The sequence below is a fragment of the Neofelis nebulosa genome, chromosome 13 (genome assembly GCF_028018385.1).
Source record: "Neofelis nebulosa isolate mNeoNeb1 chromosome 13, mNeoNeb1.pri, whole genome shotgun sequence".
In the NCBI taxonomy this organism is placed as follows: domain Eukaryota; kingdom Metazoa; phylum Chordata; class Mammalia; order Carnivora; family Felidae; genus Neofelis; species Neofelis nebulosa.
In genome coordinates, this window is record NC_080794.1 from 14,588,145 (window position 1) to 14,615,244 (window position 27,100).

General features: G+C 46.6%; 1 protein-coding gene and 1 long non-coding RNA gene across 6 annotated transcripts in view; both read left to right on the top strand.

Moving 5' to 3' along the window:
- PRKG1 (protein kinase cGMP-dependent 1) overlaps positions 1 to 27,100 on the top strand; it is a 1,269,228-nt gene that overhangs the window by 1,183,015 nt on the left and 59,113 nt on the right. The gene's annotated exons all lie outside the window — the stretch shown is intronic.
- LOC131493698 (uncharacterized) lies at positions 1,184 to 5,053 on the top strand. Its single transcript, XR_009252804.1, has 2 exons — positions 1,184 to 4,317; positions 4,550 to 5,053. It is a non-coding gene; the product is annotated as an uncharacterized LOC131493698 (long non-coding RNA).

The window sequence follows — 27,100 nt, forward strand, 5'->3', positions numbered from 1 at the left end:
ATCTTCACCAAAGCTTCATCCCTTATTTATAACACACAGAATCAATACGAATCTTAGCTGCTTTTAGTGAAGCTCAGGGGAAGAGTCTTGCATAAGGAAAATCCATTTTAATACAGCAGCGGTGAGTTCGTTAAATCTTAGCGGGATCCAGTTCAGAGATGGACATACAATGTACCTCTGGCTGATCAGAATCCTTTCCCCTTGGACTCTGGGTGCTGCAGAGAGGGTGGCAGGTGGGTTCATGTGGACAGCCTAGGGCCATCTTGTTTGCACACCTCTGCAGGCATGGGGCAGGGACACTGACTCATCCATGAGAGAAGCTTGTGCCGTCTACAGAACAGAGACAGATCCTCTCGGTAGTTGTCTTTGGAAGCTCACTTTGTATTCGACCTCTCTGTAAATGTTAAATAGCTCAGTTACAAAAAAAATAATAATAGTAACTTACAAGTCATACTGAAGATACACACGCTCAGACTCTCAGTGTTGACCAGTAACAGTCTCTGGATCTTTTAAAATGTATTTAATACACTCACAAGAAATAGCTTTCAGAAAGTGAATTTGCATGTTTCAAGGAGAGAATACCTTGGGACAAAGATAAAGTCACGGATTGAATTCGATGGGCACCTAAGGTCCGTGTAGAATAAGCCCCTTTTCTCAAAGCCCTATGGGCGGGTGGCACCATCGTATTTATAGACCCCCTTCGAGGTGCCCGTAACCTGGTGGGGTTCCCACCCTCGGGTGACCAGCACTGTCTCTCCAGCCTCCTGGAGCATGAATATAGGAAGAGCAGACGCCCTAGCACCCCAAAGTGCCCCGGGAGCATGGAGGAGGTAACCATTCTGCCTGGAAGAAAAGAAAGGCAGGAAAGTGGGATAGACCTTGGAGGTACATCCCTCACTGTTCTCCTCCTTCACACCAAAATCCGTAGCAGCGTGTCTGACGATACACATCACAGCAGAGTAATTTAGATGTGTGGACTTTGAAATTATATGTAGAGTGATGTCTGAGCAGTCACTGGCTTTCTCTAACACTCAGTTTCTTCACCTAGGAGCTGGAACTCACACACACACACACACACACACACACACACACACACACACACATGCACGCACTCTCTCTCGCTCTCTCTCTCTCTCTCTCTCTCTCTCTCTCACACACACACACACCCTGAGGATTTGGGGGAAGGTTATATGAGAGTATGTATGTATGTATAGTTGCTATAGAATATCAACTACAGGCATGGAAGGAATGTTTAGGGATTCTTACACAGCCCTGTGGGACTAGAGCATGAAGTTTAGATGGAGAGAACACTCCCAAAGTTCCTTTAACGCTCAGGAAAGAGCTCCAACTTGGTGCAACCCTTGGGGCAAACACCCTGTGTTTGGGAAGCCAGCTGACATGATCACGTGCATTCATTCTACGGCGGGGTAAGGAGATGAGGAGCAGGAAATTTCTGCTGTGAGAACCACCTCTGCTGGGAAAGCAGAATAATGTTTGTATTTTGTGGGTCATTTTGAATATTGTTACATTTATGAGTCATAGATTTCTTCTCCTGTGTGTTTTAAGAGTTTCTGCTTTACTAGGTCTGAGTTTTATTTTTAAAACATTGTTCTATTTTGAAGTTGACTTGCCAGGAGCATGCTACCCTGTAAAGCTAGGTCCGCAGGCATCTGCACAGCAAAAGAGGCAAGAAACTAACAGCGTTTCCTTCTACACGCCTCTTTCATGGTGCCCAGGTGGCCTCAACATTCTCTTTGTGCCTTGGGGCAAGGGCTTGGGGCATAAGTTTGGGTGGTAGTCACAAATTCATGCCCTTTGGAGAAAAAAACAAGCTCCTGATGAAAATGTTAAATCATGAATTTGGATGGATAGCCTTCAAATGCAAAAGATAGGTTAATAGGAATCAAAGAATATATTAAAATACATTTTTGTAATAGGGACAGACAGAAACAACATTTGGTTTTGATTTTATGCAGAACATCAGCCACCAGAATAAAACAAAAAAAAAAGCAGACAACAGGGTACCTCTTGAGTAGTTGCAGATCTGAAAGCTGAACTGTAATGTTTAATTGAATATCTTAAGGTTGGATTATGTGCAAAAAGAATTGCAAAGGGACAGAAGGCTCAGCTTTTAGGCAAACCTTGTACTTTTGTGCCCTCTGGTGGTAGTTTGGAGAATTGACCTATCCTCATAGAATTAAGAAAACCCTGGAGGAAAGTAGCTAAGGAGAGCTAGGGTACCTCTGAGACCCTGAGGGTCTTTCCTACTCCTCCTTCATCCAGTTAAAGGCAGAAAAGAGCTAGCTGGCTTTAGAGATTCTGCAAACCGCCTTCAAGAATGCAAAAGAACCATTGGTTTGGAAGCATTGATGGACGGTTCCACTGATCACTGTTGAATGTTTTTGGACCCTTTTCTAACATGGGCTTGTCAGGCTCAGAATGGAAGCCTGAGTTTCCATCTCTCTCGAAGGACTCACGTACCAGACACAGGTGACACTGAGCGTCAGCAGCTGTGAGGAGTTGGATCCTTAGCAAACAGTCTCCTTGGGGCTGGGGATATTTGGGGAACCAGCGGACGGCTATCAACATGCCATAAAACAATGATGGTACCGTTTCACATGGAATTTGCAAGCTCCTCAAAATCAAATTGCACTGGCAGAGCAAGGAACTTTGCTGTAAAATTTTAACTCCATAGTCACAGGTAGACAAAACCTCCAAACTAGAAGAGCATCTGCTCATGGAGACTGAAATCGTCTATTTTCTCATGTTTACCTTTCAGCATTAGGTTAGCCCCGGAATTAGATGTAGTTCATAAACCCAGGTCTGCCGAGCACCGCAGAGGGGTTTTTATTTCTTCTGCACATGTGGCTGGACCTGATGATACCCAGTTCTGAGACCACTTCTAACACACCCCTTAGAGAAGACTGAGCCTTTGGCTTTTATGTGAGTGTAGGCATGATTTCCAGGTCGTTTGGCAGTCCTGTTAGGAGAATTAAATGGATCGAGATGCCTCTAAATGTTCACTATAGTTTTATTTACACCCAGCGACGACCCAAGTATGTGATACTTCTAAATACCCTTCAGTTTTTCACAGACAGAAGCTTGCTTTCTCTAGGCAGACGATTCCTTGTAACAAGTGAGTTCAGACGCTGCGCCGAAGTGAATTTAATAGCCTGGAGATCCCGTTTCACTTTCCGGGAGAACAGATCCCATAAACTGCCTTCTTTGTGCCATTCTGCTTCCTGTCCTCCGCGAGGGTGATGCAGAAATACAGCTGCTGTGTGGGAACACTCCAGAGTTCAGTTTCTCAAACCACAGGCCAGGGAAGGGCGGTTATGAGGCTCTGTTTCTCTTCCTTCCAAAATAGTACCCAAGGCCCTTCTGACCTTGCCTCCTTCTACCTCTGAGCCGTAAGCCTACTGGGGAGTAAGTTTATCCTACTTCCTTTTGTCGTAATTATTTTTAGTTGCGGAGGGTATAAATATGTATCCTGGGAGAGGTTAGAGTTCTCTCGAGGGACCTGCTAGGTACAATTTATGTCTTTTTAAAAATCTATTCATATAATTATAAATGTTTATAACATTTCTAACATGTATGTTTCTATAAATGTTATACAGATCTATGTAATTACAGATTTGTGATAAAATTACAAACCTGTGTAAGTAAATTTTTTATGAAATGTTATAATATTTATGATTGTAAATATATACATCTCTGCATGCTCTTAGGAGGTTAGCATCCGCTGACTCTCACAGTCTAGGGTCTACAGAAAACCATATCACTCTGATTTTTATACTTTAATACACTTTATTTCAACCCTACCCCCAAATGGCATAGAGAGTTAGTTATTCAGTTGGCTTAATAGAAACAAGCAAGCATTGGGGCACCTGGGTGGCTCAGCTGGTTAAGCGTCCAACTCTTGGTTTGGGCTAAGGTCATATGATCTCATGGTTCACGAGTTCAAACCCCGCCTTGGGTTCTGTGCTGACAGTGCAAAGCCTGCTTGGAATTCTCTCTCTCTTTCCCTCTGTCTCTGTCCCTCTCCCGTGCTCGCTCACTCTCTCTCTCAAAATACATAAACTTATGAAAATTTAAGAAGCAAGCAATGGGGGGCACCTGGGTGGCTCAGCCGGTTAAGCGTCCAACTTTGGCTCAGGTCATGATCTCACGGTTCATGGGTTCGAGCCCTGCATTGGGCTCTGTGCTGACACCTCAGAGTCTGGAGCCTGCTTTGGATTCTATGCCTCCTTCTCTCTGCTCCCCCTCTGCTGTGCTCTGTCTTTCAAAAATGAATAAACATTAAAAAAATTTTTCAACGTTTTTTTTTTTTTTTTTTTTTTTGGGGGGACAGAGAGAGACAGAGCATGAACAGGGGAGGTGCAGAGAGAGGGAGACACAGAATCGGAAACAGGCTCCAGGCTCCGAGCCATCAGCCCAGAGCCCGACGCGGGGCTCAAACTCACGGACCGCGAGATCGTGACCCGGCTGAAGTCGGACGCTCAACCGACTGCGCCACCCAGGCGCCCCAACATTAAAAAAATTTTTAAAGAAAGAAGCAACTTTTATATAGGTATAGAGTTACTCAAATGCCAGGGACTAACAAATACACTGCCTGTTCTACTGGACAGAAGAGAGTGAAAACACATTCCACCTTCTGCTGCCACTTCTTCCCCTTGGCTTGAGGAAACGGAGGCAGGACCTGCTGCCTGGGAAGCAAACCAGGCGCCTCAGTGTCAGGGACACGAGGGACACCATCACAACAGGTGCCTTCGTGGTGACCATGTGGCTCCCCTTTTCTTCCTCCTCAAGTCCGCACTGTAATTTGCATGAACGACATGGCTCTTTTGCCTCTCGTTTCAATGGTTTCCCTTCGGAAGTTCGTGGTGTAGGAAAATAAGTTGTTTTTCATAAGAACGGGGCGAACTACGGATTCTTCACAGCTGGTACCCATCACAGGCCAGTCCTTCCCCTGGCCTGGAGATCACAAGCACAGCCGTGGAGAACTACCAAACCCAAGTAGTTCTCATTAAAAAAAAAAAAAAAAAAAAAAAAAGGCAACAGAAAGATCAGGCAAGAATTATTAGATGTTTTTTAGGCTTCATATTTCCTGGGTTGTTTTTGTTTGTCTTGCTTTTGAGGTTTGGGTTTTTTTGTGTGTTTTAAGGTGTGCTTTGGTCGGACCTACTTCGTCTTTGAGCACAGAAGTACTCAGAAGTGTGAATAGTTGCAATACGGAATCTTGGGTCTTAGCCTAAATACAAATTCTATATTTCTATATTCCCTAATTCTATTTACTCTCGAAAATATCTGTACAGTAACAATAGAGGATTACTCGAGATTCTTCAGTTTAAAAAACTGAAGCATCTGGGACACCTTTTCGAGGTATATGTCCCTTTGGCACTTTCTAAGTATCTGGAGAGGAAAGAGGCCATTCTTGCCTTAGGGTGGTCTTTAAGAGTCTTAGCATTGATTAATATTTTAAACCAAACTTTTTAACCTACATGGAGTTTAATGCTCACAATTCTATTTCCCAAGAGCCCCTTGAGCAAAGTATAAGAGATAATATTACGTGTGTTCAATCACAACAAGAATTCAGCAGAAGTCAGGGAAGGTAGACATAAAAGGCAAATGGTAGCCTATCTATTTAAAAGTGAAACGAGAAAAGGGAAACGGAAGGAGAGAAGCCTGTTCCCCTGTGGGACTTTGTTTCCATGGTGAGCTTTTCTATAAGGAATACTTCCTGTGTTCACACAAGAGGGAAGCGGCTCATCGAACGTTTACGTGTTCGTATGAATGGATTTTCAGCACGGAGGCTTTAATTAGCCATGTGCAACACATTTACAAGCTTACAAGAATTGGAAAAGTCATGGGAAAACACAGTAAAGAAATGAACTGGAAAGAATGACAATGATTTGGACAATTAGAAAATGTAATCAGACGGTATTTTCCTTCAGATTACCAACTGCCTGCATAAGCCTTCAATAATCCTTTGAGTTTAAAATGTCTTGACTCAAAAAAAAAATTTAAAAAAAAATGTCTTGACTCATGACCTGGAACAGGACCAGGCATGACCAAGGAGGGAGGATAAATATTAATGAGAAATAATCCCAACATGTCACTTTACATATTCACGTGTTCTTCTCCCCCAGTTAGCTTCTTTTTTCCGGGGTTCCTCACCAACGACTGGTTGCTCTCACTGCCCTACCAGTGCTCAGAACAGTGAGTCCAAGGACCCATTGGAGGAAGGGAGGTAAAACCCAAGTGACTCCGTCGCCAGCTAGCGGGGGGTCGAATAACGGAGAAGTGGCTGAAAAACACTCAACCCTCTTCACTTGTTACTTTTTTGTTGGTCTCCCAAGTGAGTTGATACCTGAAAACTCAGGGCCCAAAGAAACGGCTGCTTTTGCCCCTCTTTACTGTGAAATAGTGGGCGCATTTCTGATCACCCCCAAGGGAAAATGATGCTTTGCATCTGGAAATACTGCAAATGACGGGGGAAGGAGAAAAAACAAAACAAGATAGACATATTTCCCATTCACTTTTCTGAAGTCATTGAATGGATTCCCTTGGAGAGAAGGCAAGGTTCAAAGTCGGAAGGTCATCTTTAAGTCCTATGTCTCCAAATCACATGTTTTTGTAAACAGATAAGAATAAAGTTCCTTTTCCTGGGATCCCTTCCAGTAACCAGATTAAAAAAAACACTGGCTTCTGCAAACTACAGAGGACAGTCTGGAAACCTGGCTCTCACGTTCAGGGTCTTCTAGGATGTGGGCCCCAGCCCATGCAGCTCCATTGCTGGGCCAGCTGTTTCCTGACTGGCTTCAGTGGCTTTCTGAAGGCAGATGTCATCCTCACAGTGGCATACGTGCCCTTCTGAGAGCGGTCTGCATTTTACTTACACCTTTTGTTTTGTTCATTTTTAGGCTTTTTGTGATTCACTTGTAGAACTAGTCACTTACACTGCTTCCTGCCTCTGAACGAACTGCGTCGTATCCATTTTGGATGCCCTCCTTTCTCCCAGACTTCGCCTATGTCCACCCTAGAGTAGGGCAAAAGTTGATTGAGCAGACTTAGACTAAGTTCCTATCTGTCAGGCGTCTTATGATCACAGAGTACAGCCTGAACCTAGGATACTAATTCCACAGCATCGAAATGGGCAGATCGGTTCTTGACCACGGACACCCCTCTAACTGCCTCCTAAAGCAGACGTGGGCACCAACTCCGTGAGTGTGAGATGCCACCCCAGTGGCTCGTGGGGACAGCCTCTTCTCTGCAAGCACCAGCTTGACTTACATCTCTCTCCTTGAAGATGAACCCTTTGCGAAATGAGGAGGGATGCAATTGAGACTAGTTTCAGGGGTACAAGAAATGGTAACACGTTTTTGTTAATCGGCTGTTTGCTGAGATCCTCTGTCAAGGGTCACTGGTCTCCCTTGTCGGGAGTAAATCCAGCTTCTCTGCCAGGCACGCGAGGCCCTCTGTGAGCGGGCGGCAAACTACTTATTTTTTTTTCGTTGCTGCCCTCCAGGACTTTCCTGGTTCTGTGGGAGTCGGGTCCTTTCGCCCTTTTGTGTCCTATGCTTCCCCGAGTATTCTTAGAATGTCCTTCTTCCTTTGTCCAATTGCCAAACTCCCAGCCATTCCTACGCAAGTATCTCTTCCATCATGTGATGACGGGGGAGGTGAATGAAGTGGCCTGGGTGACCAGATGTTTAGAGCTGGCTGCCAGGAAGGAAGTGTTGCTGGAGCAGTGACCTGAACGTGTCCAGGGAGCATTTCCCTGCTCTGCGGGTAGGAGTACGGTATCTACAGAAGCTTGGGGAGGAGAGTGTTCTTGGCATATTTCAAGACCGCCAAGGAGGCCAACAGGCCTGGAGCCCAGTGAGCCAACAGCGCAAGTGGTAGCACAGGAGGTGGGAGAGGGGGCGGGGTCAGGACATATGGAACCTGATAGACCTTGGTGGGGATTTTTAATTATGTTATAAATGCTGAATCCATCGAAGAGTTAAGAGTAGGAACGTGACCTGGACTGATCACTGATTTGTTAGGGTCACTTTGACTCTTTGTAGAGGACAAAGGGAATGTTCTAGAATGGAAACAGACAAGCCAATTAAGAGGCTAATGTAGACATCCAGGTCAGAGATGAAGGTGGCTTGCAAAATGATGGTGGCAGTGGAGGAGAGAAGTTATTGGCTTGGGGCCATTTTTTGAAGGAGAATTGACCATATTTGCTGGTGAATTAATACGGGTTGAGGAAAAGGGAAGAATCAAGGAAGACTTTATGGTTTGGTCTGATTGGAGGGGTAGTGATGCTCTTTACTGGAGCGTCTGTGGACCGGCAGAGGGCGGGGTGGTGGTGGTGTGGGCAGGCATCAGAAGTTAGGTTTGGGTAGATTTTAAATGGTCCCCCACAAGCTAGGGAGACACATGTGGCGTCTCCATCACTACCCACAAAGCGTTTGATGATCTTCCTTTGTAACTTGATTATTGTACAGTCATGGCAGGCAAGTCCTAAACTGGGACCACTCTACGCTTGTAAAATCCCATCTAAATGAAATATCACTTCAGAGATTGTGATAATTTGTTCCTCTTCACCCTGAGAAAGACCCCCCCCCCTTACCCTCCTTCACCATTAGACTGAAGTTCTGGTTTTATTTCCAGTCCCCGACACCCACGGGCATCTGTGTTTCCGGAATGTATGGAGTCCCACGTACAACTTGATGAGAGGCCCTATTCTTTACGACAGAACACTTCACCATAGTTGTCGTTACTGTTGCCCATAAGGGGGGAAAGCTGATATACCTCTGAAAGCAAATCTCCTAAAACTAGGCGCTATTCCTGGTTGCTAAGCACATTTTTCTTCCGTCCTTCCTGCTTATCGCTCACGTTGTCACAGGAAGGAGGAGAAATCATGTCTCTCATGCTGTTCATTTATATTCGCCAGCCCTGCACTCCTTTGCTACTTTGGTTCATAGGAGAGCGTTAAGGAACTGGGGCAGAGGATTGAGGACGGGGATACATCACAGGAAGACAGTCCACTTTAAACTGGTTACACAGAGGGTTATTTAGCATGTTTCCATTGTGTTAAACAGTTCAGAATGAATAGACAAGGGGCGCCTGGGTGGCTCAGTTGGTTGAGCATCCAACTCTTGGTTTCAGCTCAGGTCATGATCTCACGACTCATGAGTTCAAGCCCCACATCGGGCTGTGTGCTGACAGCTCAGAGCCTGGAGCCTGCTCCCGATTCTGGGTCTCCCTCTCTCTCTGCCCCTCCCCCACCCGTCCTCTGTCTCTTTCAAAATAAATAAACTTAGGAAGAAAAGGATGAAGAGACAAAATCCAATGCACATAATATTCATTAACAAAACTTCAAACCTGAACATAAAACTTGATCACTACTAGGAATCAGCCGTCGTAATCCCTATGTCCCAGGCCCCCACAGTAGGCACAGGGGCAGAGTGGCATTCTCTACAGTGTGGCCTCTGTCCTCAGAGTCTGAAATGCAGTGTAAAATGTACATAGCAAGACTAATGCCAGGCCACTGATGAGGACACTAAAAATAAACGCACAGGAAGCGGGGACTAGCTAGAAGGGAGGATTAGGGAATAGGAGTTGGGTCCAGAGAGTAGGACGTAAGAAAAGGCAGAGAGAGAGCAGTCAGGGGCATGAAAATGGTGTGGCTGGAGGGGTGTGCACAGGAATGTGTAGGCTGCAAGGGAGATACAAATCTGACTTGATCATTTTTCCCCAAATCCCACCCATCCAACTTTTGTCACTGTTGTGCAGATTTTCTCTTTCACAAACCTCATGACATCTTGACTTGATTTCAATAACTGGACCTGAGCACTCAGTTTGAGTCTTAATTATGTGTTTTTTGTAATATTCTTCAGCGACTTGTATACATATTTTATCTACAAGGTTATAACCAACTTGGAAATAGTGATGGCAGGGTGCCCGGGTGGCTCAGTCGGTTAAGCATCCTACTCTTGACACCGCCTCAGGTCATGATCTTGCGGTTCATGAGTTCCAGCCCCATATTGGGCTCTGTGCTAACAGCATGGAGCCTGCTTGGGATTCTCTCTCTTCCCCTCCCTCTCTTACTCATGCTCACACTCTCTCTCTCCCCCTCTCAAAATAAATAAACAAAACTTAAGAAAGAAACAAATTTGTGTTGAAATGATCACAGGAAGGACTGAAATAAGTGGGTTGTAACACCTAGTTTTCAGGGTTTGTTTGTTTTGCTGGTTCACGTAAGGGAGCACTCTAGGAATCATTCATTTCTTTGTAAACTGGTAGATTATTACTGACAGAATTACTAAACCCCTGAAATTTAAAGAATATAAATTTAAGTTTCTGAGTAATCTGCTGTAACAAATTACTAAAAATGGGAGGCTCAGAACGGCAGAAACTTATTCTGTCATCATGCTGGAGGCTAGAATTTGGAAATCCAGGCGTTGGCATAGTTGTGGTCTCTCTGAACACTCTGGGAAAGGCACCTTCCAGTAGTTCAGCTTCTGAAATCCTTGGTGTTCCTTGGCTGGTAGCCACATTGTTCACATTTCTGCTTCTATCCTAATACGGCTGTGTTTCCTCTGCGAGTGCCTGTTTTCACGCGGCCTTCTTCTAAGAGCACTCGTCATCGATGTCAAGCCCCTACCTAATCCAGTATCACCTCCTCCTAACAAATTGCCATCTGAAAAGACACTATTTCCAATTAAGGTCACACTTGGAGGTTCTGGGCGGAAGTAAATTTGGGGCACACTGTTCAACCCGATACACTGGTAACCAGACTCTGAAGATGGCCTCCAGTGAGGCCTCAGCCTCCGGTAATCACATCGTTTCATCACCTCTTTCCACATTCAAACCCTGTGTGGCCTGGGATCGATAAAATACAGAGGAGGTGACATTGTGTGACAGCTGATGCTTGGCTACAGAAGACGGTGTGGCTTCGACTCTGTTCCCTCTGGGATGAGATCACCTCCATGCAGCCTCTGAAGAGGCACACGTGGAAAGGAAATTATGCCTCCTTCCAGCAGCTTGCACCAACTTGCCGACCGTCCAGTGAGCCACCTTGGCCCGGGGGCCTCACACCCCACTGATGCCTTCAGATGACTCTAGCCCCAGCCAACGTCTTACCTGCGTCCTCACGACAGACTCAAGACAAAACCCTACACATAAGCCACTCTACACCCACGGTAACTCTGGGCCCAAAAATGTTTAAAACGGTAAATTGAATCAGGCCATTAAGTTTGAGGGTAGTTTGTTATACAGCATCAGAAAACGAATGCGTATTTTGGCTCCTGGAATTTGGTGCTGCTACAACAGAACCTAGAATGTGGGGGGAAATTGGAATAGGGAGGTGGGCAGAAGCTGGAAGGACTTGAGACTTTGAAGAGAGGTCCACAGGAGTCAGACAGCCGTGGAGGAGGACGCTGCCCTTAAGGGCTTAGAGAAAAGTGAGGGCAGTGTTATCCCCAAAGGCAGTGTCAGAATGTTGAGTGACACCGTCCCCTGTGGTGACACAAAAAGTAGAAAATGCCCCTACTCAACTGGGTAATCTGGCTGAGGAGTAGCTTCCCAGCAAAATGTTGGGAATCCAGCTTGGTTTCTTCTCGCTGCTTATGATATAAGAGAAATACATCAAATAAAGGAATGTCAAACCAACCAGCCACTGTTGGTTTGAATAATGGGTAACCTCCCTGGAAGGCAAGTGATGGTAAACTTAAGAAGCATCTTCCAGGGGCGCCTGGGGGGCTCAGTCAGTTAAGCGTCTGACTTCAGCTCAGGTCATGATCTCATGGTTCACAAGATTGAGCCCCATGTGGGGCTCTGTGCTGGGAGCCTGGAACCTGCTTCGGATTCTGTGTCTCCCTCTCTCTCTGCCCCTCCCCCACTCGTGCTTTGTGTATGTCTCTCTCTCACTCACTCTCTCCCTCTTTGAAAAATAAATTTAAAAAAAATTTTCTTTAAAGAAGAAGAAGCATCTTCCAGGCAAAAATGAAATTGCGGGCACTGTCAGGAAAACATCATGTACGTGCAGAGTTAAAATTATGGCCGTGACATATTTTGTTAGGGTCTCAGAACAGAGAAGTCTTCAGTCAGATGGTGGGGGAAAAGCTGAAGGGTCTCGCGGCTCCACAGTCTTCCCGGAAGCCAACGGTTGAGAAGAGCTTGTGTCAAAGGGATTTGCGGCTGTGTCTTTTTGTAATGGAACCAAGCCCGGTAGAAGACGCCGGAGACCCACGGAGTTTCGAAGGGGGTTGTACGGAGTGAACGTCACCAGCTTGGACTGAAAGCCACGGAGTCAGCACAAAACAAAGAGTTGTCTGAACCCTCAAACTTCCTCAAGCAGGAAGGGAAAAGTCTTCAACTTCAAAATTGGGCACGCCTCCCCAGAATAGGAAGTATGGCAGCAGCAACCCAGAAGGTCAAGGCAAAGCTGCAGGGAATTCATTCCAGGCCTTCAGCGCTCAGTAAGGCCCTGCCATCCTGTGTCCTGCTGTGGCCCTGAGAGTGCACGTGTTGGACGCAGGGGGGTGGGTAGATCAGCTGTCTCTGTAATGCGTCCGTGCCCTCGTGTAATGCCCTCTTTCAGGGAATTATCGCTGCCCGTGTGACCAGGATACTGTGGAAGTAATCCCAGCACGATATCGTGGCCTCCGCCTTTCCCTCTGCCATTGCTTTGGCAGGAAAGGCCAGTCACCAGATCCCGGGGACAACTTGGGCAACTTGTGGGAAAGCTCACCCGGAGAGCAGCTGGGGCCTCCTGCCAACAAGGAGCACCAGCTGGCCGGCTGTGTGACTCAGCCGCCTTGGAACTGGATCGATTCTCCTCAGGCTCCGGATGACCACAGCCTCCCATGACATCTTGACAAGAGACCCTGACACCCAACTGCTAAGCTGCTCTCAGCTCCTCACTTGCAGGCCCTGTAAGATGACAAAGGTTTATTGTTGGTTCAAGCCAGTACGTTTGGGGATCACACACTATGCGGCATTCAATCCCTAACGTAGAAGCCTTATTAAAGTCGAATGGGAAAGCGCGCTGAGTTCCAATAAATTGTATTCAAAAAATAAATCAACCCAACTTTCTTGCTTATTTTGTTTCCCCACTACTTAATATTAAAGTTCAGGTTATTTGCATAGCAACATTGTACTCAATTTTATGTGTATAAAGCCTAAAAATAGGAACTTTTATTAAGTACAACTTTAAAAGGAGAGTCTAAAGGTGAGTGCTGTGTGTTAAGTTGTGTTCATTTGTAAGTAGGACGAGTGTTCACATAGGTATTCACTAACTCAGTGAAGAAATTAACAAACGAGAACCCATAATATTAGATATTTTCTGTTCGATTCGCACACAAAAGGACGAGGTAATAAATTGGTCTAAATGAGGCCTTTTACAAATCAAAGAATGTTTATCCGATGTCTACCATAAGCTTTATATTTCTAAATAATGTCATAAATGCGAAGTAAAACATAGTTTCTTCCTTAAAAGAATCGTCTTTTTTTCCTCATTAGAAAGCAAAAGGCTAGCGGACAGTGAAACATTCTGCAGTTAAGGTAGACATCTGCGCTCTCGGGCTAAGTACTTTCCAAATGCTGGAGAAAGAAAACTGGAGCAGAGTCGGCTGTGTGTTCGCAAACAGGTTGGGACGGTTAGATAAGTGTCCCTTTACGTAGGTGGGATTTGGGACTCTGTGAGGGCGGAGGTGAGAATATTCAGTCACCAGCTTCTGTCCGGCTCCCAGAGACCAGGGGTGCCTGGTCTCCCAGGGAACAGTCCCCGGTGTTCTTGTAGAGCCATCCCTCTGATGACTCACAAGCCAGCACACCAGCAAGGTGACTCCTTTCAAGGAGCTGGCCTCGTGTGCCCGTGGGAGCAGCCCCTCTATGCACAGCAAGCTTGCTTCCGTCACCTCCTGTTGTTCGGGGCTCCGCACGGGTCGTCTGTGAAGAACGGGGCCCGGAGAGAAATAGTTTCTTCTCCCCACAATGCCGTAAAACAAAAGTCATCCCATAACCCCTCCTTCAACCTCACCGTAATAACACGAGTTGCGCCTAGATTCATGGTGTTTGCTTTCCAGTACCTTCCATATCCTTGTGAGTAATTTTTCATACAATTATTCACTCTTGAAAACACGAAACAGAAGGGGGGCTGTGGGACTCGCTAGGAAGGTGAGCAGGTGGGCGTCTAAAGCCATGAGTAGTGAAGAATCAGAGAGGGACTCAGAGTCAGGCTCCCTGTGTAAAACCCTTTTGGACTTCCTACTCCACGTGACCTTGGAGAGCCGGCAATCACTGCTTTAGCTTCCTCAGAGAGGGTTGTTCCTGTGGGAACAGAAGGACAGTAAGTAAAGGGTCTGGAACAGTCACCATCCCCCAGGAAGCATTCATTAAGGAAAATGGCGGTTTGTGTTTCCGGCGGTCGATGGGAAAGCACGTTGCCGTGGACGACTGCTGCAGTGCACCCCACTGTCTGGGCGTCCGAAAAGCCCCCCTGCCCTGTAGTCCACCCGCCCAGGCACTCCATGCTGGGGACCGCTGGAGTATAGCTGGCGGTCGCTGGTCTGGACCTCCTCCAGCCTTTCCCTGTGCCGCATGTCACCCCAAAAAGTCTTCCGTCTTCCGCGCCATCAATCTTTGCCTCTTTCTCATCGCTGGAAGTCAACCAAACACCCTTGATTCCCTTTTATAAATGAGTATGATGTACATATAAAGAGATCGTCTCCAATCTCTCGCCTCCTGGTCTCTCGCGAGCCTTTCAGCCCCACCTCCAAGGTCACACCGGTGACCATCACAGGTTAACTTCCCTGTTTGAGTCTCCTTTCTCATCTCATGTGACACACGTGGCTGACCGCTTCCTTTCCTTGAAGCGTGTCCTTCACTGGGCTCCCAGAACCCCATGCTCTGCTGGTGTTCTTTTTTTTTTTTTTAATGTTTATTTACTTATTTTGAGAGGGAGACAGAGAACGTGAGTGGGGGAGGAGTGGAGAGAGAGAATCCCATGCAGCCTCCACACTGTTGGTGCAAAGCCTGACGTGGGGCTCAAACTCACGAACGATGAGGTCATGACCTGAGCCAAAATCAAGGGTCCAACGCTGAACCGACTGAGGCACCCAGACATACGCCCCTCTGCTGCTGTTCTTTGTCCCTCACCCATCATACCTTCTTCGCTCCTAGTCTCTGACCTCGCTGTCACGTGCTACCGGGCTCTGTCCCTGATCTGTTCTCCATCTGTACTTCCATCCTCGGTGACCTGGGCTCGTCCCACAGCTTTCTGTACCTCTGCGTGGAGGTGACTGCCAGAGCCACCCTTCCAGCCCAAGTGTGTCTTGTGAGCTTCGGACGGCGGCAGCCTAAACTTGACAAAGCCACTCGGCTAAGTCATAGGCCCTGCGGTGTCGAACTGTCAAAACCAGATTCCCACTCTTCCTCCAAGCCTGCGTTTCTTAGGGCTTTCCTTGTTTCGCTCAACAGAAACTCCATGCTTGTTCTTGAGTGAGAGCTTCAGAACCTCCCCCCTTCCTCCTTCTGTTGCTCGAACCTCACATCCATCTCACCACAAATCACACGGACTGTCCCTTCAGTACACATTCCCGAAACAACTCTTTGGCCTTACCCGCTCTGTCCAAGCCACATCTGCTCTTGCCCGGATTCTGGCAGCAATGTGGACCTCCCCCACATTTTCCCTCTGCCCTCCTGTGTCTGCTTTCTAGCAGCACACTGCTTAGGGGTGCCTGGGGGGCTCAGTTAGGAGTCCGACTTCGGCTCAGGTCATGATCTCACGGTTCGTGGGTTCCAGCCCCGCGTCGGGCTCGGTGCTGAACGCTTGCTCGGAGCCTGGAGCCTGCCTCGGATTCTGTGTCCCCTCCTTCCCTCTGCCCCTCCCCTGCTCGTGCGCTGTCTCTCAAAAATAAATAAATGTGAACAGAAATAAATAAACAAAAGCACGCTGCGCGAGGCCCGCTTGTTCAGATCCGGGCGCGTCTGCAGGCCTGTAGGCGATTTGCTCCCCTCCCCTCAGACCTTCACTAAAGTGCCTCCCTCCCCAATCACCTTTGTCCTGTGCTGGGGCACTTCCTCGCCTAAGTTTTCTCCGTGCTTTTACCACAAATCAGCATACTGTAAACACACTTGTGTCTTTGTCCTTCTCCACCAGTGTGTAAGGTGCAGGAGCCCTGGGTTCATTTTGTTATTTTTGTGGGGCTTGGGGGTACATTTTGTCCACTACTGGATCTCCAGCATCTATCCCAGGGCCTGGCATATGCTTGTTTTTATTGGCAATTTGCGAAAAGTAGTTGATGGTGTCAGAGAACTGGCTGATTCTGCTCAAAACCGGAAATTGGAGTTCTATTTTGCTTATAACGCTCAGGTGACTTGAAGTGTCTAAAACAGCTTAAGGGTTTTTATTTCACCCGGTCAACTTGGTCCAGTTATTTGCCTTAGTCTGTCAAATGCCTTTGAGCAGAACCGGCCTGCATAATTCATCAGTCTCAGGAGAGTTAGTTAGATTAGTAAATGCTAAAAAAAGATTACAGAATTTTCCCGGCATCAGCCTGTCCCTCACAGCAAGATGATTCTGTTACTAAGCTGGGGAGGTAACTGTGGTCACTCTCGGCCCCTTGGTTTCCATTATAGACCACGCAGAGCAAAGGTGATCTCTTACCAACCTTGAAAATGGACTTTGTGGTTTGGGTCGATTGAAGTATAATTTTCATGCTGAAAAGTAATGACTGAAAGGTGTGTGTCATCACCAGACATGGAATGGGTCTGACCACGCATCCCTCAGGGCTTGGAGTCATCTGGAGAGGTGGCCAAGTCCCCGATCATAGGGTGTCCCAGTGACCGTCATTTTTACTTCACAGAGACCCCAGAGGAAGGATGGAAAAAAAGAAACAACAATAAAAGCAAAAACACTTCTCCCTCTTTCAGGACCATTAGATCTCTTTTATACGTCATATAAATTAGGTCACAATCTATGGGGGGAAACTCTTACGAATCGGGTCAGCGAGGCAGGCACAGTCGAACTTGAGGCTGATTGGGAATTCCTGTGAAGGTAGACAGAAGTCTCACGAGTAATACTGACAGGGAACTATTGGTTACCTAACAAACATGTCGTGGTGACGCTAGCATCTAAGAGTCTTGGTTTTTCCCTTGAGGGAATGCATTTCGTACAAAGCATACAGTATATTCAGTTCAGAAATGGTACATGCGGGGTACGAATGGAAGACTTTTTCTCCCAAGAAGGAGCTCCGTACGTTTAGCAATATCTAAAGACATAAGTGACAGAAATCTGTCGTGCAGAGGCCACAAAGCATGCGGTGCTCACCTGGCAGGTGACGAGGTGACCCAGAGGTGTCCCCCACACCCCCTTCCCTTCTTGGTGACGTAGCACACTGCACGTGCCCGGTTACGTTATTGATTGTTTTCCTGTGGGTAGCGAGTGAGAGATTGTCTCGCAAGCAATGAGCCCAATGACGATTGTCATATTACTTCTTAACTTTATGTTTCTAATTTCAGACATCCCTCCCCTTCCAGAGGAAGTCAGCCTTGCCATAGCTTCCATGTCCTGTTTTTGCCACAAAACTCACATGTTCACTTTCTGTTAGAAAAATCTAAAGCAGGTGTTTTATAATTGCTCGGGATTTGGAATTCTTTAAAGGCAAGTGAATTTGAAGTTCAAGTGCCAGGCAGGTTCAGTTGAAGTCCTAATCCCCGTGACATTTTCTGGATAACAAGAAAATCTCTCTTTTGTCATGTGATGGTAGCTCTCAATTGATCCTTGGGGCCATAATGCACTCTCACTTTCATTCACTGAGTTTAAAATCCAAAAACAATCTACTTTCTTTCGAAATCCAATCAAAATCCAAATAAAAATTGCTTTCAGATTTGGATTTGGGTTTTCAACAGTAAGAGACGTGAAGAGATAGCAGCTAAACCAGGAATTTAAGCCACTGCACCGCTGATCCCAGGAGAAATTTGTCTGGAAGGAGGGAACCTGAGCTAAAGAAAAGGGGAGTCTTGCTCTTAAACAAGGTGGGGATGTCTTTTGACTCGGAAGCCGTACTTCTGTCCGTTTGTCTCAGCCAGGCGAACGCTGCTCAAAAAAAAGATCAAATCAAGCTTGAGAATGATGGGCTTACCTTGTAAGTTCTTCTGCTTGTTTCCTGCTGGGCAGCACACCTGGCAAGAGTGTCCCCTGTATGGCCTGAGATGCCAGGACAGGGCACAGGGAGGGGCTCGACCGTGGGAGACACGGAATGACAGTAGGAACGTGCAGGGACAGTGCCTTTCTTTCCCTGTCTCAGCTTGTCCCTGAGTGTCCGTGTCTAGAAGGCTGTGGACCCTAGTCAGCATTTGTGCAGTGTAGACCAGGTCCTCACATCAGCAGCACGGGGCGGGACCGGCCCCTCCGTTAGGTTTGCCAGCCCAGGGAGCTAGCACCGAGTGGGTTCCAGAGCCGTGTTGTGCCAGTTTCATCTCAAAAAACATTAGCCACGGGGGCGCCTGGGTGGCGCAGTCGGTTAAGCGTCCAACTTCAGCCAGGTCACGATCTCGCGGTCCGTGAGTTCGAGCCCCGCGTCGGGCTCTGGGCTGATGGCTCGGAGCCTGGAGCCTGTTTCCGATTCTGTGTCTCCCTCTCTCTCTGCCCCTCCCCCGTTCATGCTCTGTCTCTCTCTGTCCCAAAAATAAATAAAAAACGTTGGAAAAAAAAAAACAAAACAAACAAACAAAAAAAAAACATTAGCCACGGACCCGTATTTCTCCCACTGACCTAAGACCTCCGCATGTGACGGTAACTGCCCTGTATGTTAACGGTATAGCCCATAGATTCGTATGACATGATGAGGTCCTGCAAATATGCTGTGTTTTCTAAAAAAGAAAATGCATCCGCGTGCTATTTTTTTCATCTGTTGTTATTTGTCAGTGAAGCAATAAAGAGGAATTTTCCCCCTCTTCTTTTTTATTTTATCTTCACAACTCACCTCTGGGAATGTTCCCCTCATAAACATTACTCAGTAGGATAAAGACATTATAAATCTCGTAAGGTCTTTATCAAAGGAGTGTTTATAATTATTTGCCAAAGGCAAGAAAGTGAATGATTTGAAATTTAGCTGCCCCTACTAAAGACACACTTAGAAGTCTCTGGTCTGGAATGAGGCATCTGCAGTGCCTAGCGTTGCCTACATGTTCCTGAAGGAACCAGTGAGGTCCTCTGTTCCTTTGGGACGTGGCCACGTTTTTGTCCTGTTTCCTAATGAACTGCCCTCAGTGTGGCTTGAAGGAAGTGACTCATACGGAGTAAGCCCCATGAAAACGGGAGAGGGGTCTGCTTGCAGGATTGGGTCACTGAGCAGCTTTTAGGCAATTCTGATTTTGGCAACAAACCATCCTCCGAGAGGACGCCCTCAGACTTTTCCGTGAATGCCTCTCGAGACTCTGTTTCAGGCATTTCCAGGCTCGGGGTTATGAGGGTCCTTGTGTGACTCTGTATCTATTGCCTGACTGTGGCTAAGAGCACGGTGACGTATCGTCTGTCTCCCACAAGCTCAGGGAATAGTGGCTGAAGCCACGTGACGACGTTGTGCTTTTCTTTTGTCCGTGTGACAGCTCACGAGTTCCACACTCTATAAGAGTGACACCTGGTAGAATTAAAAGCTTATTAAATTTCAGTTTCAAAAGGAGACCGTCACATACTCCCCTTTTTACAGGGGTCATAGGATAGACTGCAGAAATCTCATGCCTCATGCACCACATCCCCCATCACTTGATAGCACCGGATTATGTCCAAGATGGTTCCGAAATTCAAACATGAAAACACAGCACACACTGCATTTTGGAGCAGCCATGCAAAGCATTGCCAGGGTCTTCTGGGAGCACCATAAACCACCAATTAGAGTATTTTGGATGAAGGAGTTGAAAATTAGGGAAAGGAACACAACATCAACTTCATGGCGTATTTGCATATTCCTCTGTTTCTAAATTAATGTTATCCCTATATAGGAACATCCCATTTATCTCTGGTTCGCTGGACACACAACTCTACTTAATCCAGATCCTAGCCGAGGGGAAAAACAGCAACTTAGAGACGCAAACATCGATAGATGGGAAGATCGGGCAGTTAATAATTACGAAAAGTAGGCACCCAGTAAAAACACATGAAAGGTACAGATCATCTTACTGTTATTGATTGCTTACTATTCTATCTCACAGGCATTATCTCATTTATTATTTACCCTAGCCCAGTGGAGTTAGTTTGGCCAGCGTAGCCATTAAACCATCAAAGCTGGGGCACAGGGGGATCCTGAAGCTGGTTCCAACTCATGTAGCCAGTGCATAGGAGAGCTAGGATTTGATCAAGGCAGACTGGCTCCAGAGACTGTGTTTTAGTTATTTTGTATTATTGCCTCCTTAGGTACTCACTGATGGCATGGATATATTATAGACTATTATGGGCACAATTCTAGCCAGTTTGGCTCTCTGGCTTTTAGCGACAGAGAGTAAGTGTAACTGGGCCAGAAATGGGAGGTAAGACAGTCTCCCTGACTCTATCGAGAGATACTACTTAAAACCTGAGCAACTAATAACGAGTATTATATGACAGAAGTGTTATTGAGGTCATGGTAAGTACAGCTAGCGGCACGGTCATTGATTATTCAGAATGATGGCCTGGGATCATCCTGTGAACCCTGTACTGTGTTCAACAAATTATGCTTTAAATGATTTGGAAGAAGGTAATCCATTCTAGAAATAGTGATTCCCTAGTAAGCTTTGTTTCTAACAGGGTGAGAGATCCATATGGTAATCAGAAAGGATAAACTTGAATAATATGCACGATGTGTTCTCCATGGAACACTCCATCCCTAGGTGGGGCTAGATGATTGGGACATCACTAGTAAAGAACTAGCCTTCCTTACCAGTATGTTCCAAAGAGATCCCTGATGTCGAGAATTACCTGCTTAGCCTACTTTCCCTAAAACTTCAACGGCTGAAGAATCTTTTGCTTGCCAGAAGATTCTTGACCCACCGTGGTGCTAGGTAACACACGTCGTGTGTTCTGTCACCTAAGAAATGGCTCTCCAAGCAAATTGCCTAGCCATACTCTAAACTGTTGTAGTAAGAACAGACGGTAATAGAATCCCACTTGCTGTATATAAACGTATTCTAGACAGACATGATAAGGCCTGCAACCGTGATGTTATCAGCCTGAGACCCGCAGCTGCAATAATTCCTAATTCTGTTCATTTTTTCTTTTTACATCGTTGCTTTCCAATTAGCAGGCAACACTCTAGACTAACAATCAGGCTGATGAAACTATTTCAAATCTCGGATCTTCCAAGAACCGTCGATCTTAGCCTTTTCCCAGCTTCACGCATAGGCCGGACTACAATTCCGAAATTAAAAACACAGTCCACTTTGGGCAAGCTGAGTAATCCAAGTTGCAGTCGGGGGCATCCTGTGGTCTGTGTGGCACTTTGGTTCTGCCCACTGCAGCAAGAAAGGCCTGTGGGAATCTTGTTTCTGAAACGGTTATCAGTAGCAGTGGGTGTCTGGGCACCAGAATGTCAACGTATCTGCTTTTTAAAACCCAAAACTCCACAGAGTGACTATCTATCACCTAGTTCCTATTACGTTTCTTAGGTGGCATCTTTGTGTGAATAGTACCATAGTACAATTCCATTCCTGTTGAAATATCCGCTGTAGGGGCGCCTGGCTGGCCCCGTCAGTTAAGCATCTGACTCTTGGTTTCATCTCAGGTCATGATCTCACAGTTCGTGAGATTGAGCCCGGTGTCGGGCTCTGTGTTGACGGTGTGGCACCTGCTTGGGATTCTGTCTCTCTCCCTCTCTCTCTGCCCCTCACCTGCTTGCTCTCTCTCTGTCTCTCAAAAATAAACAAATAAACCTGAAAAAGAAATATCCTTTGTAGTTCAGTAAAAATAATCGCTGTTAAAAATGATATGATTTCCTCAACCTTATTTTACTTCATATTTTATATATATTTCTTAATGTTTTATTTATTTATTTATTTATTTATTTTTATTTTTTTATTTTTTTATTTTTGGGACAGAGAGAGACAGAGCATGAACGGGGGAGGGGCAGAGAGAGAGGGAGACACAGAATCGGAAACAGGCTCCAGGCTCCGAGCCATCAGCCCAGAGCCTGACGCGGGGCTCGAACTCACGGACCGCGAGATCGTGACCTGGCTGAAGTCGGACGCTTAACCGACTGCGCCACCCAGGTGCCCCTATTTATTTATTTTGAGAGAGAGAGAGAGAGAGAGAAAGAGCGGGAGAGAGGCAGGGAGAGAGAGAGAGAGAGAGGAAGACAGAGGGTTGGAAACAGGCTCTGTGCTGACAGCAGAGAGCCCGATGCAGGGCTCAAACTCACAAACTGTGAGATCGTGACCCAGCTGAAGTCAGATATGTGACCAACCAAACCACCCAGCGCCCTATATTTTATATATTTGCAGTGAGGTCTTGTTGTCTTTTTCCTATGCCTGGCCAAATAATGCAAAAGTGCTACAGACATGAATAGATACGTAACTCCTTCAGTTTCTCATCTGGAAAGAGAGCCCCCTCCTGCAGCCCTGCCTCATTGGGTCCCCTGACTGCCTTCCAGGTCACTTCAGTGGACACAGGTGCCAAGACATAGGACAAGTTTCTGAGGATCTCCTCTCCCCAGTTCAGCACTTGCCTCTCCCGAAGGGGCCGAAGAAAGGTTTTGGGCCCTCTCTCTGCAGTTATGTTATGTCTGCAAAGCCAGAGGAGCGTAAATCCCACTGAGAACCCAGTCAGGTGCTGTGCGTTCTCTGAAAGCATCGGATGGACCTCCAGCGTCCCCACCACATGCCTGGTAGAGAGCAGCAACAAGTCGAGACGGTGCCGCCATCACAAACCGCTTGTGTTCTATTGCACAAGCTCTTGCAAACCCAGATTAATCCACCAAGGCCGTGTAACCCTGGTGGTTAGGAACCGCTGAAAGTTAATAACTTGGATGAGGAAAGGGAGGTCACAGAAAGAGAACTGAGAATAGGATGGAGACAAAAGGTCATCCCTGTCCATGGAAAATCTGTAAAGAAAAGGAGGCCACACATGGGGGGAAAAAAAACACGTTCTCTAGCTGTTACATAATACAAAGAATAACCATAATAGGTCTGAATGCCCCTCCCAATTTTCTTCATTTTATCCTTATTATTTATCAGTCATTTGAAAAGGGAGAAAAGGACTTAGTGCTATTCAGTAGGCCTTATTCACGCCTAGGGTCAGGAGGTTTATGAAGCGGTAAGATAAATGCATCATTTTTATTATACGTACACAGAAAAAAGTACTCGTAACCTAATTTGGGGAGAATTCACTTAATATTCTAACGGAATCACTCATCTCTGCAGCCTCTTAGTCCATAGTCCTCTTTTAAAAACCATTGTTACAAGCGCAGAAAAATTACCAGTATGTGTTAGCCCCGAAGTGAAGGTCAGCTGAAGTGGCATAACAGTATTTATTTCAATCGGCAGTCCAACCGAAATGAAACGTGACGGCAAATTAGTTCTGAACTTCTGCGAGAAAGGCAACGTGTACTCAGAGAAACAATTATGGTATTAATTTGCTATCGTTGTAGATAAGAAAAGAAGCAGGCATTTGAGGGTCTTGAGTTCTTCCCTCGTTACCATTCTCTCTCCACTCCTGTGATTTGTGTAAAAATGTGTGGGAAAATGGGGCGCCTGGGTGGCTCAGTCGGTTAAGCGTCCGACTTCAGCTCAGGTCACGATCTCACAGTCCGTGAGTTCGAGCCCCGCGTCGGGCTCTGTGCTGACTTCTCAGAGCCTGGAGCCTGCTTCGGATTCTGGGTCTCCCTCTCTGCCCCTCCCCCGTTCATGCTCTGTCTCTCTCTGTCTCAAAAATAAATAAACGTTAAAAAAAAAAATTTAAAAAAAAATCTGTGGGAAAGCACCAGTTTCTACTATTGTAGCTACAGGTGCAAATCCTAAGCAGTGTATTGTATTGTGACCCTTTTGCATGATTGTGCAGAAGGCTTGGTAGTGTGGAAATGTACGATGCCTTTATGAACTTGCCCGATCTTGAGGGGGACACATTTCTAAGGTAAGAATGATGGAGCTCGCTGACCCAGCTCATTTTGCATTTGTGGGTTCCTCTAATGACGTGCCGTGTTAAACAAGTACAGAATGCCCGTCTGGGCCAGGCGATCGAGGTTTGCGTCATCAGCGATAAGTCCTATCAATAGCATGTCTCCTTGATATCACACTTCACTTCCTCCAGAAAAACTCAGAATGCCAGCCAAATCATGAGAAAATATCGTATGCATTCTCAAAGATCATTCGAGACTATTTAGAACTTGGGACACGTTCCCGTGATATCCGTATACGATGTGACAGGTGTCCACCACACGCGTATAAAGTTGACACTACAAGTTCCTTAAAACTTTCGTGTTGTGACCAGAGTTGGTAACTCCTGGGCCGCGCAACAGAGAAATGAGGCAGAACTAAAAATCAAAGGCACAGGCAAGGTTTCTTGGGGGTTCCCGCTCAAGTGGAAGGGAGGCGCGGCACCGATGGCGAAGGGTTAAGACGCCCTGCTCGTAGAGAGGAAGTTGGCACTCGGGTAGGGACCTACTCAGGTCCGGCATGCTAATGAGGGAAAGGGGGGAAAATGCTCCATCCTGATTGGTTGGAAGGGCCTTGCTCTGATTGGTTGATATTGGCAGACAACTCTAGCTCATTGGTGCCTTCTGGAGCCAGGTCCTCGGTTTATGGTCCCCGAGCTCCTGTGTGGGGCCAAACCGTGGCCGAATCCTGGGTCGGCCGTGGGAGAGAAGGGGCTGAACAGTAACAGCCCACGGAAAGTGGCCCAGGTACGCAGTGGTTTTCACTTGGGGCTTGTTCCTGTCTCCATATGATCATCACCTTGGTAATTAACATCTCTGTAGACTTACCTATACATTTTTTTAAATGTTTGTTTATTTTTGAGAGAGAAAGAGTGCGAGCGGGGGTGGGGCAGAGAGAGAGCACACACACAGAATCTAAAGCAGGCTCCGGGCTCTGAGCTCGAAACCATGAAACGTGAGATCATGACCTGAGCCGAAGTCGGCCGCTTAACCGACTGAGCCACCCCGGCGCCCCTGTATAGACTTACCTATAAAATTTATTTTAAAATATTGTTGCCTGGCTCCATATCCCAAGATTTTATCAACTCTGTTTGTTTTTTTTTTTTTTAACTTTTTTAATGTTGTTTTTTTTTAATTTTTTTCTCAACGTTTTTTATTTATTTTTGGGACAGAGAGAGACAGAGCATGAACGGGGGAGGGGCAGAGAGAGGGAGACACAGAACCGGAAGCAGGCTCCAGGCTCCGAGCCATCAGCCCAGAGCCTGACGCGGGGCTCCAACTCACGGACCGCGAGATCGTGACCTGGCTGAAGTCGGGCGCTTAACCGACTGCGCCACCCAGGCGCCCCTAATGTTTATTTTTGACAGAGAGAGAGAGATAGAGCATGAGTGGGGGGGTGGGCAAAGAGAGAGGGAAACACATAATCCGAAGCAGGCTCCAGGCTCTGAGCTGTCAGCACAGAGCGCGACGCGGGGCTCGAACTCACAAACTGCGAGATCATGACCTGAGCCGAAGTTGGACGCTCAACCAACTGAGCCACGCAGGCGCCCCTCAACTCTGTTTTTAACTCAGCCATAATTCTGATATGAATCCTGGGTGGGAGGGAGCCTTAGGTTTATTACAGTGCATGGTGCAATGCATTCGTAGTTCTGTTCTGGACATGGAGACGTACCTTTGCTGTCTGCTATCTCGGAGGTGCATTGGGGGTCTCCTGTTTGCGCCGTTTGCATAACCAGAAGCTGAGAGCAAGACGCCCTTAAATGAAAGGCTCTGGTAGTATTTCCTGAGATAGGAGCTTCGGGAGATAGGGATTGGAGGTGGGCTGGGGAAGAGGACCCCAAAGGAGGTAAAGGGAAGCCATGGATACCTGGGCTTTCTGCAAAGTGTCCATCTCAGACATTTGGGATTCCAGAACCATCAAGCTGCAAGTGAGCCTCATAGACCTGTCTAGTGCAAACCCTTCGTTTTGCCGAAAAGAGACAGTCTTGCTCAAGGTAGTGCCCGACCGATCCCTGGCCACTTCCTTTATTGTATCCCTGGAACCTTGGGAGGGTGGCATTGGTGGCAGTCTTCCTGCCACACACTGCATTTTACTGTCTTTACATTCTTTGGCCCACTGTGATCATGACCATGTGGCCCCTGTCCCTTAAGTTCACACAGAATCCTTCAGGGACCAAGAGAAACATATGAATGGGAGTACACAGCAAAGGTTCTGAGTTCAGAAGTAAAATCTGCCCCCTGGTGTTTATTTGATCCCTAATCCTTCTGTGCCCGGCTGAGTCTTCCCACTGATTGCTTTAAGATTATGATGGAGATTGATTTTAAGGTTAAGATCAAACTCCCCCTTATTTCTGTCGATATTTTCACCCATATATTGAGCATGACCTATAAGAAAAGTCTTGGGGTAGAAAAGAGATTTTTCTATTTCGGGGGAAATCTTGGGCTGTCTTTTGCTTAGAACCGTAGGCCATGGCAAACAGAGTCCCCAGGTAGATGGGATGCATTCTGTCATACTGGGCATTTTCTCAGGGGGCAACAGGATGAGGTATGAGGGTACTTCCCAGAGGCCTGAGTCACTGGAAGAGAGAGGCAGGAGGGGTGGTCATTTTTGCCGATTTTGTTTCCCCTGCACCTCACCTCCCCACCTTGGGAAGCTGTGATGTGCCACCTGGACCACCCTGGTCTACAGTCAGAAACAAAAGACTGGAGCAGAGATTCTAACCTGTGGTTGTAGGAGAGCAGAAGGAAATCACTTTGCACTGAGATGAGAGAGAACTTCCACAAACAACTAGCCCCTGATGGCCGTCCATTTACAGGAAGGAAATACCTATTCTGGCACAAATAAAGCTGGGATTGCATGCCTGCCTTTGTTTGCGATCATCTGTATTTTCTAAAGCAAAATAATAATCATGGATATGTTAATTAACTTTCTGTTTTAGAGAAACAGCACTGGCGGAAAAATCAATTCCTTTCTTCCCATT